Source organism: Echeneis naucrates, chromosome 12 (assembly GCF_900963305.1).
Source record: "Echeneis naucrates chromosome 12, fEcheNa1.1, whole genome shotgun sequence".
Lineage (NCBI taxonomy): Eukaryota > Metazoa > Chordata > Actinopteri > Carangiformes > Echeneidae > Echeneis > Echeneis naucrates.
Window position 1 is genome coordinate 3,412,808 of NC_042522.1, and position 5,877 is coordinate 3,418,684.

At 39.4% G+C, this 5,877-nt stretch overlaps 1 long non-coding RNA gene across 1 annotated transcript; it reads left to right on the forward strand.

Moving 5' to 3' along the window:
• Positions 1 to 1,398: 1,398 nt before the first annotated feature.
• LOC115052311 (uncharacterized) lies at positions 1,399 to 3,308 on the forward strand. Its single transcript, XR_003841353.1, has 5 exons — positions 1,399 to 2,314; positions 2,474 to 2,572; positions 2,694 to 2,758; positions 2,941 to 3,044; positions 3,152 to 3,308. It is a non-coding gene; the product is annotated as an uncharacterized LOC115052311 (long non-coding RNA).
• The last annotated feature ends 2,569 nt before the right edge of the window (positions 3,309 to 5,877 follow it).

The window sequence follows — 5,877 nt, forward strand, 5'->3', positions numbered from 1 at the left end:
GCCGAACGTCAACAAAAAGCATGTGTTCAGTGGTTTGTGAAGAGATTTGAGAACTTTGGTTGTGTGTGTTTTGTTTTTGTTTTGTTTTTTTTTTTTTGAAGCGTGAAAAACTCACTCTAAATGGGGAAGTGTTTGTGGACTCCAGTCAAAAATAGCGAAATAAGCAATTTCTAGCAGAACATCAACAGAAAGCATCTATTTAGTATGTGAAAAGATATGAGAATTTTTTTTTTTGTTGTTGAAATGTGAAAACTTCACTCTAAATAGTGAAATGCTCGTGGACTCCAGTTGAAAATGGTGAGATGAGCAAAATACCAGCAGAACAGAAAGCGTGTGTTTAGTAGCTTGTGAAGAGATTTGAGAACTTAGCTTTTTTTTTAAATATGAAAAACTCTCTAAATGGTGAATTGCTTGTGGACTCCTGTGAAAATGGTAAATAAAGCGAATTTGAGCAGACAATCAACAGGAAGCATGTATTTAGTAATTTGTGAAGCAATGTGAGAAACTTCTGTTGTATTCTGCTGAAAGGTGAAAAACTCACTCCAAATAGTGAACGGTGACCCCCCTCCCCACACACACACACCTTTGGTCTATACCGGCACTTTGGACTACATTTTTGTTACAAAGCAGTGTGGCACCAAATAGGGGTGGGTTTGATCCAAATGAAAATGGTTTTTTTTCATGCTTCTCACTCAAGTTAACGAGCTGCTCCATTCTAGCTTTGACAAAAAAGTGTTTTGTTTTGGGTTTTTTTGACTAGTCCATCGAGCACTCGTAAAACGGATAACACCATTCCCAATTGATCTGCATGTTTTGACGTATAAATTGTTGGGCTTTTCTCAAAGCTGTGGGAGCTGTGAAGCTATGCATCAACGTCTGCAGCTGATCGAGCTGAAGCCCATAGCAATGCTCGTTTCACCTCATTTCTGCTGAAAGTTTTAGTTTCCCGTGTGTGTGTTGCACAGAATGTTGGTGGTTAGAGTGGAGGAATCTTCAGTTAGAGTGCGTTGGTGAGCTGATGATTATCAAAAAAAATTGTAAATTGCCTTCGGGGCACATAGTTCAAGGTAAGCACATAATTTTCTCCAAAGTAGTAGTCTTGTCCTCTCTTGAAAAATGTCTTTACTTTAACTGTGGGACAAACCAAATTTGAACTGTGCCCCTCTAAAGGACATGCTCACCCCTCCTCTCTCCTATTACTCCCCATGTATTTTTCTCTGGCTGGAAGGAGAAGAGTTCACATTTTCATGTGTTTTTAACTCGCTCCCATGCCCACATTTTACATCCTAGAAACACCAAAATACACACACAGCTTCAGACACTTGTGGCGCTCAGCGTCTGCTCGGTTTTCTGATAGGAGTTACCTTTTTGTCACAAATTGCCAGAGTGAGAGGCTTTCTGAGAAGGATGATGCAATCCAAGCTCAGACACACAGCTGCAGTCAGTGATGTCATCAGACTGCTGATCAGCTGTTACTACTGACATTTGTGTTACACTGCAGGACACAGACTGATAGACCACACGCATACAAACGGGCACACAAAAACACAGGCAGACACATGCAAAGGGACACAAATATACTGACAGTCCTATACATAGACACATACATCCATACAGACACGCAGAGAAACATATACACACAAATACAGACACACACGGTTGGTGACTTAGAGTGAAGGAATCTTCAGTTATTGCATCAATGTGGCCATGATTATCGAAAAAAATATTTATAAATTGCCCTCATGTGCGCTTAGTTTAGTGTGGTGCTGTTTTAACATCACAGCCAAATTCACTGTATTTGGTAAGGCTAAACATCATGAAATGTCTTAAATTTGATGTGCTTTTATATCATGGAGAACTTGATCCTTACTCCGATATTAGCCGAACAGCATTGATGCAGTTGAATTATGATGGCTTTTCTGCTGACCAAGTGCTACTGTGTGTTTTGCACTTTTAACATCTCAAATACATTGCTGTATTTGGTAAGGCTAAAAATTATTCTGAAATATTTGAAATTTGTTGAAGCTGTGCCTTTCTATCACGTTTTGCTTGATGCTTACTCCGCTATTAGCTGAACAGCAGTGATTCATTTGAGCTGTTATGATGGCTTTTCTGATGACCAAGTTCTACTCAGTGTGTCAACATTCTCTACATACAGCAAGACACTCCTAGATTTATTTGTTTGGTGTTAGTGTTAGGGTTGCTTGTTTATTCTATCTCTTAAGTTTTATCCTACAGGATGCCAAGGAAGGGAAGATGATCCCAGGCCCAGAAGCTGCGATGGAAGAAGCTCGACCTGACCAAGCCTCAGTCCGTGAGTCCCACTCTTCTGGTACTTAGAGTATATAAACTTTCATGTTGCAGTGACAACTGTCTGCACGGAAATAAAGTAGAAATGTCAAATTTAGTCCTTTTTTTTTTTTTTTTTTTTAAAGCTAGTGAGTGCAGTATCTAACAGTGTGCGTTTCTTTAGACGGTCCAGACACTGTCTTCCCCAGTGCCAGAGGAGACCAGCAAGGTGCCCACCCCACCAGGGACACAGACCCCCTGCACCCAATCTCCAGTGAACAATGTATGTTCCTACCACAACTGGTACAAAAACACACAAAGTAATTTAAGCAATGCAGTGTTTTCAGTTAAACATCTAAATTTTCCACAATGTTATGGGTAATTTTTTAATCATGTCTCCTCAGATGTTTGGATCGTCTGATCCAGCCATACCATTCCGGAGATGTGATGTGTGCACCTTTTTGTGCACGTGGGTAATTCAGCAATTTTATCATGTTATGTATTTTTTAAAATATTTTTAAGTGTGTAGTGTAGTTTTGTTTCCTGCACGTTTTTGATTGTATAAAAATACAAACAGTTTTTAAGATATCCTGTTTTGAAATCTTTTCTTTCTTTTTTTAATCTTTATCCATTTTGTCTTTTTCCAAACAGACAATGGTACTGGTTACCGCCATCGGGTAAGGCGATGGCCAATTTCACCCTTCACTGGGCGCAGCCACAAATTGGTCATCCCACCTGAGTCCCCCAACAAGAAGGTATTTTTTACTTAAACTTTTTAAGAATTTACGAAATTATTGTTTTTGTGAAGGACTTGTGGTGATTAGGGATTTACATGCTGAAGGAATGCTCTTTGTTGTTGCAGTTCGTTCTGATTGTTTGGGAATCCCAGCTACGATCCCTTGTAGATGGTTTGGTCTCGATGCCAGAGGGTCCTCTCTTTTAGCATCATGTAGACTCCGGGGGCTTCTGCCTCCCAGCTGCGGACTGACCGTCAACCTGTCTATTAGACCCAGTACCAACTAGCCTCTTTAAAGAGATGTTTTATTTAATTGAGACGTTCATTCTAGATTTGATTAATCTGACTTTATTTCTGGGTTATGTACCTCAGGCACTTAAGACTGTGGTCATCAAACCCCATCTTAAAAAGCCTAATCTTGATCCAGATGTTTTGGCAAACTATAGACCCATATCGAACCTTCCATTTATTTCTAAAATCATTGAGAAAGCTGTAGCAAAACAACTACATGGCCATCTGGATGGGAACAAACAGCACTGGTTAAAGTCTCCAATGACATTCTAATGGCTTCAGACAATGGATCAGCCTCCATATATCTCCTTCTAGATCTCAGTGCTGCATTTGACACCATAGATCATAATATTTTACTACAGAGACTGGAACATGAACTGGAACTGCACCTTAGTGCAGTTCCTTTAGTATATATATGTATGTGTGTGTGTATATATATATATATATATATATATATATAGTCAGTCAACTGTCTGCTGGACACAATGCTGTGTAATGAATAATTAGACTCACCTTTGGTCGATTCTTGTAAAATTAGACATTTGCAGTCCAAAATTTTGCTTTGCGCCAGAGACTTTCAGCGGGGTGTGCTCATTTTTGCATCACCCTAATTTGAGTAAAACTAAAAATTTTATCTACATTTTATTAACCTTACATGTTATAAGTTAAACAGATGTTATATAAAACTTATTCTTGTCAACATTTTAGAAATTATTTTTGTGTTCATTGAGATATTGTTGAAAATGTTACCTTTCGAAGGGTGTATACTCATTTATGCTGAGCACTGTATGTAGAAATAGGTTGCTAGTCATCATGACAGAACTTGAGCCTGGTAAAGATGTGCCTTCTGACCCCCTATATCAGGATGTAGTTAAAATGATCTGGAACAGGAATGCAGTCAAAAGCTCTATAAATGTTGTGCAGAACTCTGATTCTGAGACACTGCTTGTATCCTGTGTATAAAATTTGTCTCCTATATTGCACATTACACATATCCCTTCCAGACAATCAGTGGTCTTTGCGTATTTACTAGGATTGTGGTTCAGTGTTTTTAGATGAAAACTTCCACAAAGGCCCCAGTTTGATACAGAACTTTTACATTATAATCTGGCCATGACAGACTCGGCAGAGGGAGGCATCTTTTGTTTGGCTCGCCATACCCAGGGGAGGAAGCTTCATGATTATGAGCAGCAAATGTCTTCCCTTATGTGGTGTGCAGCAGTTGCACGTCAGACAGGGCACTTTTCAATCTGCTATGACGAACCAATTTCAAGATCATTCCCTGCAGAGACAGCGGATGCTCACTCTCCTGAAATCCTCAGCCTGCTGCCGAGCTCAGGAAGGTTCAACCCTCCATTCACCCTGAGCCTGTCCACCTAGTATAGAGAGGAATGATGGTAATCATTCTACTTGCCACTCTTTCCTGTCACTGTGCTCTAGGCCTTTTGATCTGCAGCCTCACTCTTACCCCACTGAGAGCTCCTGTGTGGCATTCATAACTCACCTCACAGGAAGAGGTCAAATGGGCTACGGCTGAGTTGGATAAACAATCTTTCATATGCAGCTCAGGTAAGATGTTTGCAGAGGCCATCTACAAGGGTTTTGTTTTTTCACATACTGTAATGAAATTTTTAACTATCTTATGTACTGTTGTGTAAAATGCTTTTATTTATTTATGTTATATACTCGTGTAGACCACAGCAAGAGTAGCTGCTGCTGAGGTGGAATCCAATGGGATCCAAATACACAACAAAAACCTTTGGTCAGTCCTTGGAGTCACAGCATGTCCTCCCCAATAGTGAAGGAATTCATTTTTAAGGGTATCCTGGTTCTCTAATTCAGACACAGCAGTCAGGCCCTCACATGCCTGGTCCTCAGTGGCCATGTGAAACCTCATCAGGTTTCATTAAACCAGTTCACAACCAAGAGATGTTTGCCTTAGACCATAGTTCATTTTAATGCAAGTATGCAAACGTAAAAACACATGTACAAATGTGGCATACAGATTATAGAAAACTAAGCCTAGAAAACCGGAAACATGCTAACAACTGACAGACGATGGTTTCACTTACACGTACACACAAAGCTATAAGAAAAAGATAAATATGTGAATCATGTTCATATGATTAAGTGACGGTCCCACAGAGACTCAATACTTCCTCACATGAAAAAAAAAGGAAAAAAAAACTTTGGGTACTAACCGTTTTTTGCTCATGTTAAGGTGAGCAGATTTTGGGTGTCTGTGCAGACAGTTGATAGGACTAAGAATTTGTAAACTTCATAGAACAGAAAGGACTTCTGTTATGTAAAGTACAACTGAGCCTCTTGAAACCATGCACTTTATTGAATTACTATCCCTGGGATAAAGATCTTAGTAGTTGATTGGAGAAGTTAAATTAATAAATGTTGTTTAAATATTTATTTGGGTCTAAAACGGTTTTTATTTTATTCATTTCTGATGTGAGGGGCGCTAGTAAAACAGAATCCCCTGTAACCCCTCATTTGATAAGCATGTGACCTGAGTCTCTCTTTGAATTGGTTTGAATTAGATTCGTCATGGG